General features: G+C 32.2%; 1 protein-coding gene across 5 annotated transcripts in view; it reads right to left on the bottom strand.

Moving 5' to 3' along the window:
• The window catches only part of ADGRL3 (adhesion G protein-coupled receptor L3), an 844,276-nt gene that overhangs the window by 661,699 nt on the left and 168,731 nt on the right, over positions 1–13,846 (bottom strand). For all 5 annotated transcript variants that reach the window (XM_032272132.1, XM_032272140.1, XM_032272143.1 and 2 more), the window contains one exon: positions 8,414–8,479. The gene's annotated coding sequence lies outside the window, so the exon portion shown is untranslated. The remainder of the gene's footprint in view (positions 1–8,413; positions 8,480–13,846) is intronic.

The following is a 13,846-nucleotide window of genomic DNA, read 5'->3' as shown; positions in this document are numbered from 1 at the left end:
AAAAGAGTTCTCCTAATATGTCCTTAAATTTCCTCGTTTGCTTATTTATACAATACTCTATCACTCAGAAAAATTATATTCTCTCCAAAACAGATTATTCATTATTTTATAATGAATATGGTCTTACCATGGCCATACTCTCAGAAAGTCCATTCTCTGTTCTCCAGTAATAAAATCCTTTTCATGTGCCATGACTTCTGCAAAGTTTTTGCAAAGAATTTTAAGAATAATTACTCTCTATTCCTCATGTTCCTATTAGAGTACTTGTCATATTATTCTACAGCTAGCAGTACATGTTTCTGTATCCCCAAACAGACTTCCAATTATCTCCAGATGGTATAGCATTATTACTCCAGAACACAGCCGAGGTCTTATACACACCAGACACTAATACAATATGTAGTAAATAAGTGATTTATTTTCAAGTAAATTAAAATTAACATATTTTATACTTCTCTTCAAGAGTTATGATGACATTCATTGCCATTTGAAAGATGGTACTTAATGTTTTGCATTACACCAATATAAGTGACATTTTTAATGTCTCCTCTTCTTATTAGTATATAAGCTTTTAAAATAAGTTTATATATTTTTTCTTAAAGTATATAAATATTTAGAAATGCACATTCACCTCGAAAAACACGAAGAATATATAACAAAGCCTGTGATTCATAATTAAGTGAAGGCTCTAAATTATTATTGACTTTTTAAATTCTGAAAAAAATTTTAAAATGAAACTCTCAATAAACTCTCATTATACTAAAAAATGAGGATATGAATTTACATTTACTAATGTATTTGCTTAATCTAATTTACATCTAAACCTTTTTTTTAATATTAAGCTTTTGAAAAACATTATCAAAATTAATGATTTTATAATATTTAAGTTTCTGGATTACTTAGTGGATTTCTGTCAAGCATCAAAACTTTTTTTTTTTTTTTAATTCAAAGTAGTTCTTAAAGTCTCTAAAATGTGCATATCTTTGACTTCCGACAGAGTATGCTAAACACAGAGGCCAGTAACTTTTTCTTCTCAATGACCCAAGATCATCGCAGAATTGCAGCATCATATTGTTTTAGATCAAGGAGCTCATTTATGGATAATCTAGTGCTGTTCTTGCTAATTGGACAAATGAGAATACTACAATCCAGGGAGATTATATGATGTGCCTTGGGTCTCAGAGCAAGTTAATGGCAAAACCAAGCTTAGAGTGAAGTGACTCTTACCCAGGGTTCTTCCTAATCAGAACCACATTTGAAAATTCTGTATAACTTAGCGGTTCATGGATGCATACAGAAACTTTGCCATGACATATAAGGGATATAGCCAATTATATTTCATAATTTTAAGATGATTTTTAGTGTTTATTTGGCTCTTATTCCTAATAGCCAATGTCAGACTCACGTTTCATTTTTAGTATCTCCATCGTTTCATAATGTGGTGTACTTAATCAAAGAGTTTTTGACTACATGACCAAATTTGTTAGAGTATCTTTGTACATATTTTCTCACGAGACTCTTTTCTATGTAATAAGAAAACCATTTATGCACGTAAATTTTGAATGGCACTTGACATGAGCTTTAATTAGAATAAAACAGCTGAATATCACATCCAGTACCGAAAACTGTTAAGCCGTATTTCTATGTTCAATCATTTGGCATTATCTACTAGAGGAAACAGGACAAACTCATAAAGACAAATGAAAAATATCATGGAAGGAAGATATCATAAAAGTAGCATTTTTCACTTGGATAATTTTCCTACCTACATTCAAAGAGCAATAAAAGCAGGTCTTGCCACAGTCATCCTAGCATTAAAAAAATTAACAAAATCCAGTGTTTGAAGAAGATAAAAGTTTCTGCATACCAACAATTTATATAATAAAATGGCACCTTAAATAGAAACAAATAAAAACTGGGACAAAAAAGGTAATAGAAATGAAACTTAGAAGTATTTTTTTAAAAAATCAATATATAGACTTACTATATGACCCACTAATCTTACACTTGGGTATTTAACCTAGAATGATTAAAAACTTATGCACATACATGTACACACACACACACACACACACACACACACACACACACTGCAAATGAAAGTTCATAACAACTTGATATGGTTTGGATGTTTATCCCCTCCAAACACCATGTTGAAATGTAATCCCTAATGTTAGAAGCATAGCCTGGTATAAGGTGAAGAGGTCATGGAGGTGAATCCCTCATGAATGGCTTGGTGCCCTTCTTGAGGTAATTCGTGAGTTCTCACTGAGTTCACATGAGATTTTCTTTTTTTTTCTAAAGAGTGTGGCAATACCCCCTCTCCCTCTCTTGCTTTCTCTCTGGCCATGAGATACACCGGCCCTCCTTTGCCTTCTGCCACTATTGTAAGCTCCCTGAGGCCCCCACAAGGAACAGATGCTGATGCCATGCTTTCTATACAGCCTGGAGAACCATAGCCACAATAAACCTTTTTCTTTTTATAAATTGCCTTGTCTCTAGTGTTATTTTATAGCAGTACTAATGGATTAACACAATCTTTATTATCACTAAAAATTAAAAATAACTCAAGTTTTTCAATAGGTACATAAATAAATGAATTGTGACACATCCATACAATAAAATACTACTCAGCAATAAAAACAGGAATGAATTATTGAGACACCCAACAACAAGGATGAACCTCAAAGGCATTATGCTGAGAGAAAGAAGTCAATCACAAAAGGCTACACATTGTATGATGTATAGGAATGGAGAACAGACCAGCGGTTGCTGGGAGTTAGGAGCAGAGGCAGAGTTTGACTACATAGAAGCAGCACTAAGGAATTTTTAGGTGATAGAACTGTTTTGTTTCCCAATTGTGGTAAAAATTACACAATTCTATATAGGTTTTCCATTTCATAGAATTTTATACAGAAAACAAAGCATATAAACAAACAAACAAAAAAACCATAAGCATACATGCAGATGGAAAGACAACAGTTGTGGTTACATGGGTATCTATATTCGTTTAAATTCATCAAATATTTACAAGAAGTAAATTTAAATGTATGTTCTCAAAAAAAATTAAATGTATATTGTCAACTGAAAGAGAACAGTCAACAAATACCCCTTTTGCAAGAAAAATATCAATAGCTAATAATGCATTGTTTAGCTATGACACAAAAGACCAATCTATAAATATTTGTAGCTCAGAACAGACCTCACTCTATTCAACATAGGATCCCTGATTCAGGCAGAAACAAGCGGCCTTTTTTGGATCATCATAATATTTTTTCAGTGCTGTGGATTAAACACAGCAGTGGATACTTCAAGAAAAATAAGATCTGATCAAGGCAAGGATCAGAACACAAGATGTTGACTGAGCTACTGTTAGTTCAGGGTTTAGCCATAAAAATAAGAAAAAATAGAAAGTTAACATCACAATGTGTATGCACTCATTTTATATCATACAAATCTAGTAATAAACATTTATTTTAAAATAACTAAATTTTAAAATTAGTTATTTTTAAATTTAACTTTCATTTTAACAGATTTAGTGAAAAAATTATACACACCAAAATTACTGATCCAAGTAATTAGTTATAACCTTTGTAAAATTCTGTTAAGAATGAATTTTATTTTTGTTTTGGTGGGGAAAAAAATATGCTTGTTGTTTTGTATACATTCCATTTGCTGTTCACAGCTTCACAGCCCGCTCTCTCTGTGGATTAAGTAGTAACTGACAACTTTTTGCTCAACTGACTGGCAGGTATCATTCGAAATGCCAGACTTATCTTTATGCAGATTTCCAAAGGTCACCATTTATGTATGTAAATTCTGAAGGGCACTAACTATATACAATTGACAGATTCTGACAGCCTCGATATCTCCAAGGGTAGAATAAGCAGGAATGCCTGTCTGAATAATTAATGTGCTTTTACTCTGCTCATGGCTGGTTTTTACATCCTGCACATTCTGACTGTGGTTTTAAAGTTAATTAGAAAACATAATCTCATAGCTAACCAAAATTTCTTTTTTAAATTTCTATTTTAAAAGGGGACAGAAAAAGAGAGATAATTAATGACCTTCAGTTTAAAGTGCTATATTTGTAGAAATCACTCCTAACTAGAGATTAAAATTAACACCTAGCTCTGGGTATTATTTCTGTAAAAAAATAGACATTACTATTTCTGTGAAGACATTACATCGTTACTGTATAAAAATTGTATAAAAGCAAATAAGCAAAGAATTCTGCTTCCTACACAGCTCAATAAATGGCGCCATCACAAACAGGGTTGCCACCTTCAAACCTGAGACTCATTTCTGACTTCAACTTTTCTCTCACTATTCAAATGCAATCAGTCACTAAGACCTATGAATCTGCCTTCCAAGTATTCTTTTTTTTTTTTTTTTGAGATGAAGTCTCACTCTGTTGCCCAGGCTAGAGTGCAATGGCATGATCTCGGCTCACTGTAACCTCTGGCTTCTGGGTTCAAGCAATTCTCCTACCTCAGCCTCCCGAGTAGTTGGGATTATAGGTACCCGCCAACATGTCTGGCTATTTTTTTTGTATTTTTTTTCTATTTTTATTTGAGACGGGGTTTCACCTGGTCTCTACTGGTCTACCTGGACAGGCTGGTCTCCAACTCCTGACCTTGTGATCCACCCACCTCGACCTCCCAAAGTGCTGGGATTACAGGCATAAGCCACTGCGCCCAGCCCTAAATATTCTTAAATGTGTCACTACCACTCAATCTCCATTGTTGTTGTGTTAAACTGGATCTTTCTCATACCTCACCTGAGTTATTGCAAATATTTCCTAGGTAATCTACCTGCCTTCAGTCACATACTCACACATGCTGCTTCCAGAGTTATCTTTCTAATACAAATCCATGAGCAAAGCCAATGGCACAATATGAAGACACATTGAAAACCGAAATTAAAAAGATGCTATAAAGAGAAAATATTTAGAATATATAAACTAACGGAAGGAGGCATTAAACAAATTTGTGTAATGTGGTAATGTATGTTCTGAAGAAAAATAAGGCAGGAGATGGGGCAGAGGGTACTCCCAAACAGTTTTCATTTTAAATACGAATGTGCAGGGAAGGCTGCCATGAGAAGAGAATACCTGAAGTCTAGGAATCAAGCTATGTGAATAACTGAAGAGACTGATTGGTAGAAAGACCCAGGTTCTTATGTGGAGTGGCCTAGTGTGTTGCACAAACAGCAATGAAGCCAGCGCAGCTGGAGAGCAGAGAAGGTTGAAGATGGAAGAGGTCTCCAACTGCCGTATATGACAACAGGCATTTTTACCACAGCAGAAAGAGCTATGCTTTCTCCAGTGACTGTATTCCTTCCCTGTAGTTAAATCTCAAATGAAGCTTCTAAAAGATTTATCAGAAAGCTTAGTAAAAATTTGTAAATTGCTAGACTGACCATGAGTATAAACTCTGGTGAACAAAACCAGGAGTTTTACATTTATGTTCTAGATGTTATTACAGTTCTTACTATTTATGCTTCTGTGTACTATCATTTACTTATACCTCAAAACAAAATATATTCTTAAGACAAGTTTAATCACTTGGGATTTAAGAGTCAAATCCATGTGTCAATCTTCTTGATTATTTTAAGTTTTTGGTTAGCTCCTTAATAAGTCTGATTAGTGTTTATGTTATGAAACCGAAAAATAACCTGTAATAGAAGTAGGGGAAATATTAGCTGCCATTTTCTTATTGTTGTCTTGAGCATGTATTAATAAAATAATCTTCATTTTCCAATGTTGATGTTAGGGCTACATAAAAGCAATTTTTGAAATGTGAGGACTAGTTTAGTTAAAAATGATAGTTAATTCCATAAATGCACTTAACCAAATACATATAACATGAGTACACTAAAATACCCTTTCAAACAGCCACCACCATCAAAATCCCAACACGTAGCCATTTGACATCCAACAGGATGGCTGTAATCAAAATGACAGACAATAACTTTTAGCAAGGATACAGAAACACTGAAACATTCGCCTAGTTCTATTGGAAATGCAAAATGGTGCGGCCACCTTGGAAAACAATTTGGAAGTTCCTAAAAAGCTAAACATACAGTTAACATATGACCCAGGAAATTCAACCTTAGGTATATATCCAAGAGGAATAAGTACATATACCTACACAAAAACTTGTACAGAAATTTCCAAAGCAGCATTATTCACAAGAGCTTAAACATCTAAAAAAGTCCATCAACTGAAAAATGGATAAACATAATGTGGTATATATCCATATAACAGAATATTATTCAGCCATAAACAAACTGAAGTAATGATTCATGCTACAAGGGTGATGTTGTGCTAACTGAAAAAGACAGATATAAAAGCCCAAACATATGACTCTATTTATACAGTAGACCCTCAGTGACAGTATGTTAGTGTTTGCCAGAGGGTGGGGGAAGAGGGGAACAGAAAATAACTGCTAAAGGATACAGGGTTTCTTTTTGGGAAAATAAAAATGTTCTGAAATTAGAGAGCAGTGATAGCTGCACAACTTTGTGAATATAGTAAAAAAAAGAAAAAGTATACTTTAAAATGATGAATTTACGGCACATGAATTATATATGAATTAAAACATTAGAAATCTGTGAAACATTCAACATGATAACAATCCCTATGATTTCTCCAGAAGCTTCATATTTGGGACCTGTAGCAATCATTAAATTAAATATCATTAAGGCTTCATGCTTTCTGATTATTCAAAGGAAACAGCAGTCTCTCAATGGCCATCCTTGCTCTTTTATGGACTCTTTCACAAACGAGTGTGTGGGCCTGGAATGTATAACGTCACCTTCCCTGTCACAACAACTCCTCCGTGAATTTCGCAGCTTCTCTGAAGGTTTCGGAGCCTTCAGCAGAAGTGAACTGCTCCCACCTTTCTTTCTTTAGCAATCTGTCAGGAACTCTTTCAAAATGAGCACAATAGTATCTATAGTGCTTCATCTTTCTCACCAGTTTTTAATATGTCCACTACAAATATACCTAGGTTTGTTTGGATTATTTTTTTAAAAAAAGGATGACTGCATGAGCATGTTTTGTCTATTTATTTATTTGACTAACATTAAGTACCAAATAAACCATTACATATTGAACTTAGCAAAAGGATATCTGCCAAATTTAGTTGTTAATGTATAAACAAGCTAATGATACAAATGAAAGACAATCAATCATATCTATTCTGAAAGAAGGAAATCATATTAATTGTATATGTGAACGAATGTGAAGAAGAAAACACTGACAATGAAATTATAAATGAAAGAGATTCAATCATGTCTCTTCTGTAAAACAGGAATAACATTGTTTGCATATAGAAATAAATATGGGGAAGAAAACAATGACAAAGAAATAAAGGCAAAAATATTTAAAAGACAAAACATCACCTGAAAAATGTTAGTGCATACAAAGACAAGTACAATATATTTACTATTTTAAGTCACTCATTTCATTACTCTTAAAGCTCAGAGGAAAGTACAGAATATTTGAAAATAAATGATAGCAATTAAAACACATATCAATTATGCCAATAATTCAAAATGAAATGAACTTAAATCATTTTAATACGAACAACAGTAAGAACATTAATATTTCCAATTTTAGGCTGTATATTTATAATAACATATATGCTAAACTTCACAAAGTAACCTTACAGGAATTACTTTCAGTAACTTCAAGAAAAGAGGAAATTCCAATTGTACTGTTGCTTGATTAATAAATATGCAGGCCTGTTTTGCCTTCTATGATTTTCTGGGGAAGATATAAATATGTATATTGACTTTAAGTTACACCCCTTGAAATGTTTTATACTGGACTTCATAAACATTTTTCTGATAAATAACAACATAATTTTTGAAAGTAATTTGCTTAATATTAAACATCTTGTTGCTATCAAATGAATATATTTTGTTACCTAATATTTATATTCAACATTCTGAATATGTAATTTAAAACGGAATGAATTAAACAAAAATGACTTTAACACATTGTGTTAGTGTACATGCAGCAACTGGAAAAAGAAACTCAGTATGATTATTCTATATTAGATAAGAAAGTAATAAAACACATGTGCCTTTCCAAAAAGATGGAGACCTGCCAAAACTGTTATTTTTAGCTCATTTATTTTTCATATAGCTGGAGTATATTTCCTCGCAAAAGAAATATTTTGAATTAATCATTTATAATTTGTTCACAAGAAATATAATTTTTGGAAAATGTATAACAAGAAATGGCAATTTATTTTCCAAAATATGTAAAATTCCATTTTAGTAACACACTACAAATATGCTGACATTTCAATGTGATAAAGACTTAAAATAATATATTAGCTTGAAGATAAATATATTTAAGTAAATTTTGAAATTATATGGAGGTCAATAATAATCTAATTACCTTAATTTCCTCTTCAACTGCTAAAAATCCATGTTTTTTTCCTCCGATATACCAAATTAAACATGTCTGAAAAAAAAAGAAAAGAATGTTAAATTTGATGATGAGAAAATTAAATATTTTATTACATGGTTACAGTTGTAGACTATTTGAATATTTCTTGTTGCTTGCCAAGTCTATGATTTCCACAATGCCTGAACTATCACAGCAGAACTTTAGTATGTAGAGGAAATTTAGGATACAGATGACACATCTTCCTGTACTACATAATTTATTATAATGTTTACTGAGGAAGTTGATGGATTTGGTAGCTATTGATTTTACAGTTTTGCTAATGAATATAACAGTTTTTAATATAAATTTTGTTATTTCCAAGAAATGTCCTTATTTCTTGCCACAAGCTCTTCTAGCTAAGATACTGGGATGAATCTTAATCACTTTTACCATTAGATAACAGCCAAAAAAACAAATTGAGAAACACCTTGGCACAGCTAATCATACACATATATATATGCACACCCTTATTTATGTACACAGATACAAATACTATTACCTATTTATTTATAATAATCTAAATAAATTTAAATTTTAAAACTCATAAATGAACCAAAATAGTTTATTTGAATCAAAGATTTATAGAAGTATTTGAGTTTTTTCTTTAAATTACCATGACATTTTTATTTTATTAAACAAATAATAAGACAGACTTTTAACACCCAGAAAATAGTACTGTCCTTCAAAGTAGTTTTTCTTTGGACATTTAATGTTTCCTAATGGTTTTGCAACTGGCCATATCAATTTTTGAATGTTCCAGTATGTCTATTTAAAGAGCTTTACAAGAGAATCAGCTATGTTAGTTAATTATTATTATATTTAGCATTTATTTATGCTATTAGTGGAAGTATGCAGTCAGGAGGTTAAGTAAATATATATATGCTAAACAATGACAAAATCCATTATGTAGTCTAGAATTTTGCCCCCAAATGGATAAAGAATGAAATAGATACAGGGCAGAAAGTCAATAGCATAAAATCAAAATTGAGCTCTACTTTACCAAATCGCTATTGATTAAAATAAGATATACTATGATATAAAATGAAAACAAATTAGTGGAAGCTAATGAAAGCATTGCATTTTGTTCTGGGACGTAAAAACATTAAGGCAATGAAACTCACTGTGTTTTTTGGAGTGTGTCCACTTGTATTTGCACAATTAGTGAGGTTTTTATACCACAAGAACAATTTAAGTTCATACTTGAATGCCACATTTGACTGCTTGGACAGGAAAAACAATTTTTAATCAACTGCTTAAATTTCACTGGATGATTATTCTAGCATGCTCTCTCGATAATTATTTACTGTTATTTTTTCCCTAGTTTTCGAAGAACTGGCATAACTCATCTTCAAATATTCTGCATATCTAAACAATCCTGGGTTGTTCTCTACAGGTTTGCCTACAATAGTATTATATTTTAGATCTTTTAATTTTTCCCTCCCATCTGGGAAATATATTCTGACATCCAAGCATGACTAAGTTCACAAAGTTATCATGAATACTATGAAACCCACTTCGCCACAGACGAAACCAATCTTATCTTCCCTGACACTCCTATACCTCTTTGTAGATTTCTCGATTTTGCTGAAAGCTACACTATAATATGAATTGCTTGAGAACAGAGGCTGTGACTTCCTCAATCCTTATCACCCCTCCCTAAGGAACCAAACAACTAACAGCACCACAAAATGCTGACTAAGTAAACAAAACATTTCCATTTCTTAATTAAAGGAAAAAAACCACCAAAACCAAAAAAAAAAAAAAAAAAACTTGTTTATTGGAAACTCTCTGTATTGGCTGCACATAAACTGTGACCAAAAACAAAAGTACACTATTATATGTGTCTTTGAATTTGTTTGTATAGCTACCTTTATAGGTTCCTTTTCTTTTTATAGGTAAGGACAAAGAATCTTCCATTTACAGTTTGGCTATTCAACATCTCATTGCCTCTCTCAATTACAGCCACTTATGGCACTTGAGAGTCAGCAGACAGCTCCGACCAAGGACAAGCTTACATAGAGCCACTTAGCCTGCTAATGCGAAGGCAGCCAAGTGTGAGGGAAAACGCCAGAAAGAAAAGGGGAGCAGGAAGGTGAAGAAAATAGAAAAGAAAATTGCAAGAAGGGCAGGAAAAGGTGCTATGTCAAATGATACTGTTCTATCAGTAAAAAGTAGTGAGATTGAATTTGTTTTATAATTAATAAATTTGATCTAAAAGGGACCTTTTAAAAGGAGCTACTAGAAATATATTTTTGAGAAATGTGAGTAGGAGCAAAGCACTCAGGGAAGACAAAAAACAGTGGTTTATTTTGGATAAAAAGGAATGCATGCAAATATATGTTCATAGTTTCATTACTTTATAGTTCCATATGGTTCAAAAGCGACCTAAAATGCAATGCATAAGAAATCACTGCAATTCACTCTAGGTCTTGAGAATTAGCTAGAAATACTTTGAGTTTGAAAACTAGACAGCTTTAATTAAAAGTTAAAAGTTAAATTAATATTTGCTTTAAATCAATCCTTGTAAAGCAATCACATATAAAAGATCTCCAAAATGGAAAATGAAATAAAAATAAGATTCCATTCATCAATTATAAAAAATAAAACTGGAATACCTGATAAATATGAATGTTCATGGTAAATTTTCTAATCCTAAAATAGCAAGGTTAAAAAGTAGAGAAACTTCATTGATTCATCAAATATTTACTTAATGCCAGGCACTGCTCTAGGTGGTATGAATTCAGGAGTGAACGTAACAGATGAAAATGGCACTCACAGAGCTTACTTCTGCATTAGAGTTGTGGAGCAGTAAGTAAGAGAAAGAGATAGATACACACAACACGCACACAGACAGAGAAAATGTGAGTCTGTGTCTATACATCTACATATATACATTTTACATATTTATAAAATATATCACTATAGTATTATGTGTAATAGATATATGTATAAGTATTTTACATATTTTTCTACTTAATATGTAAAATTCTTACTTTTTGGCAGGTTAAATTCATATTTAACCTTTAAAACAATACCTTGAGGTCGGAATGGATATTAACACACTGAGTGTCAACGGCAGAATTTGAATGCAAAAAGGCCAAATTCACAGAGTCTACATCCTCAAGGTTCTCAAATAACATACTGATTATTACTGCCAATGTTTCTTACAGGGATGTCTATAATGAAAGACAGAAAGTAAACTTCTAAAAATCAATATTTTAGAAAATCATCATGTCAGAATTTCATGACACTGATTACTGTTAGAAGATACTTTTCACATTTTAGGGATTAAAATAAGATTCCAGGAGTCCAAGTAAAAATTAATGTGGAATTAAGATGACAATATGTTATTTTTTCAGTTTCAGTGAAATTAATTCCAATATTATGTGGCATCACCTACTGAACTATCCAGTCAAGGTTCATAAATCAATGAAGAAGTGACATGGACAAACATGTTTTTAAAAGATGATTCCGTTGTGAGTTAATAGATGGCTTTCAGCCTAAGATGACAGTGGTATTTTTTTAAACGGTCAGTGAAAATTGAGATTTAAAAAACAATACAACAAATTAGAGAAATTTTTATGAGGCAATATCTTTTTGTCTACGAGAAGTAATCCTTAAATCATTTTTATAATAAGACAGTTAAATATTAGGTATTAGTGCTATAATTTTATTATCTGTAAAAAGAAGTGTATAGCATTCATATCCATCATTTCAAATTGTTTGGAAAGTTAATACTAAAATGTGAGGCAATGATCTGAAAATAGACATAATTACCACATTTAGGACAGTCCACCTCTATACCTTCAACTAGGCCTTTGAATATTATCTTTTTACTTATGATGCTCAAATCCTTTTCAACTACCCCTTCAGGTCTCACCCGACTAGTCTATGGGTGGTTTTCAAATATCTTCTACTTTCATTTCTTATTGATAACCATCATCTTGTGGCACCTCTAGATAGTGCTCAGATTGTTTTTTCATCTCTATTTCCAATATCGTAATCCACATAACTATGTGAAATAAACAGAAAATAAATGTTCACCCTATTTTACAGATAAGAAAGCTGTAATTCACAAATACTACCACAGTTATTACATAATACGTTAAAGGCAAAAGCTCAAGACAATTTGTACTTAGTTCAGCCACCTGTTACTAATCATGTTCCTCTGGTCTACACATCTCAATAGTACCTCTTAGTGCACCATTTAATCCCCTCTCAAACCTACCTTGCAAATGGTTCCCAGAACAACCTAAGACTTCATTTTTCTCATGCGCGTTTTCTGCTCAATAATCCACAAAAGCACTGTTTTGTTTTTCAAAGAGTGTGGTTTTTAAGAATTTCTAAAGGATGAATACAATTTTTGTGTTACAAACACCGCTTTTTGATACCACTCTACTCCAAATAGAATTTTTACAACAGCCAGCCTAGGTTGCTGACTGGCACTTCAGACAAGATTATTCTGGACAGAGTGGCTTGTCAGTTAATGTGATGGCCTGCACACTTGTTCAAAGTTTTAAAGACTGTACTGAAGTCTCACCTTCCCAAAAAATTAGGCTCAAATAACTGTTTTTGCACAAACTCACCTCTAAATGTTTGGTACACTAAATTGGTAGTACAAAGTTTAGTCTTAAATGCACCCATATTTTTTACATGTTCGCCTACGGCCCCAAGAGAGCACTCAATTTCATAAAGGAAAGTATCTGGGGGTGGAACTTTGAGAATGGCTAAGTGAGGAGGCTGGCAAATAGTCTCCACAAAAATCAATGATAAAACTGGACAAAATTGCCAAAAACAACCTCTTCAGGACTATAGAAATTAACCAGTCATACAGCAAATTAGGAAATATTTATCAAGAAAAACTACTAAAATTTTGGTAAGAACAATGGGGGTCCTACATCATTTTGCTAGGGAATTTTCCTCTCTTTCTCTCTCCCATCTCCAAATAAACTTAATGTCAGATCATAAAACAAATCTTGGTAAATATAAGAGGATGAAAATCATATAAATTGTGTTTCCTAACCAAAACAGAATTAAATTAGAAATAAAAACAAAAATAAATTTTGGAAATACCTAAATATTTGGAAGTTTTAGCATTTCCATATATCCCAAGAGTCAAAGAAGAAATCACAAAAGAAATTAGAAAATATTTTAACTAAATGGAAGCAAAGGACACACCACAACAAAATTTATGGGATGCAGTAAAAGCAGTGCTCAGAGTCAAATTTATGGCTTTAAATGCCCACATGAGAAAAATCGAAGGATATCAAATCAATAATCAAAGCCTCTACTTTAAGGAAAGAGAAAGAGCAGGCTAAATGCAAAGTAAGCAAAAAAGGAGAAAATAAAGGAAATAATAGAGGAATAAAGGAAAGAAGGTGT

Source organism: Sapajus apella, unplaced genomic scaffold (assembly GCF_009761245.1).
Source record: "Sapajus apella isolate SASKATOON/1434 unplaced genomic scaffold, GSC_monkey_1.0 scaffold5, whole genome shotgun sequence".
In the NCBI taxonomy this organism is placed as follows: Eukaryota; Metazoa; Chordata; class Mammalia; order Primates; family Cebidae; genus Sapajus; species Sapajus apella.
Note: the sequence above shows the minus strand (reverse complement) of the source record. Positions and strands in the feature narration are given on the sequence as shown.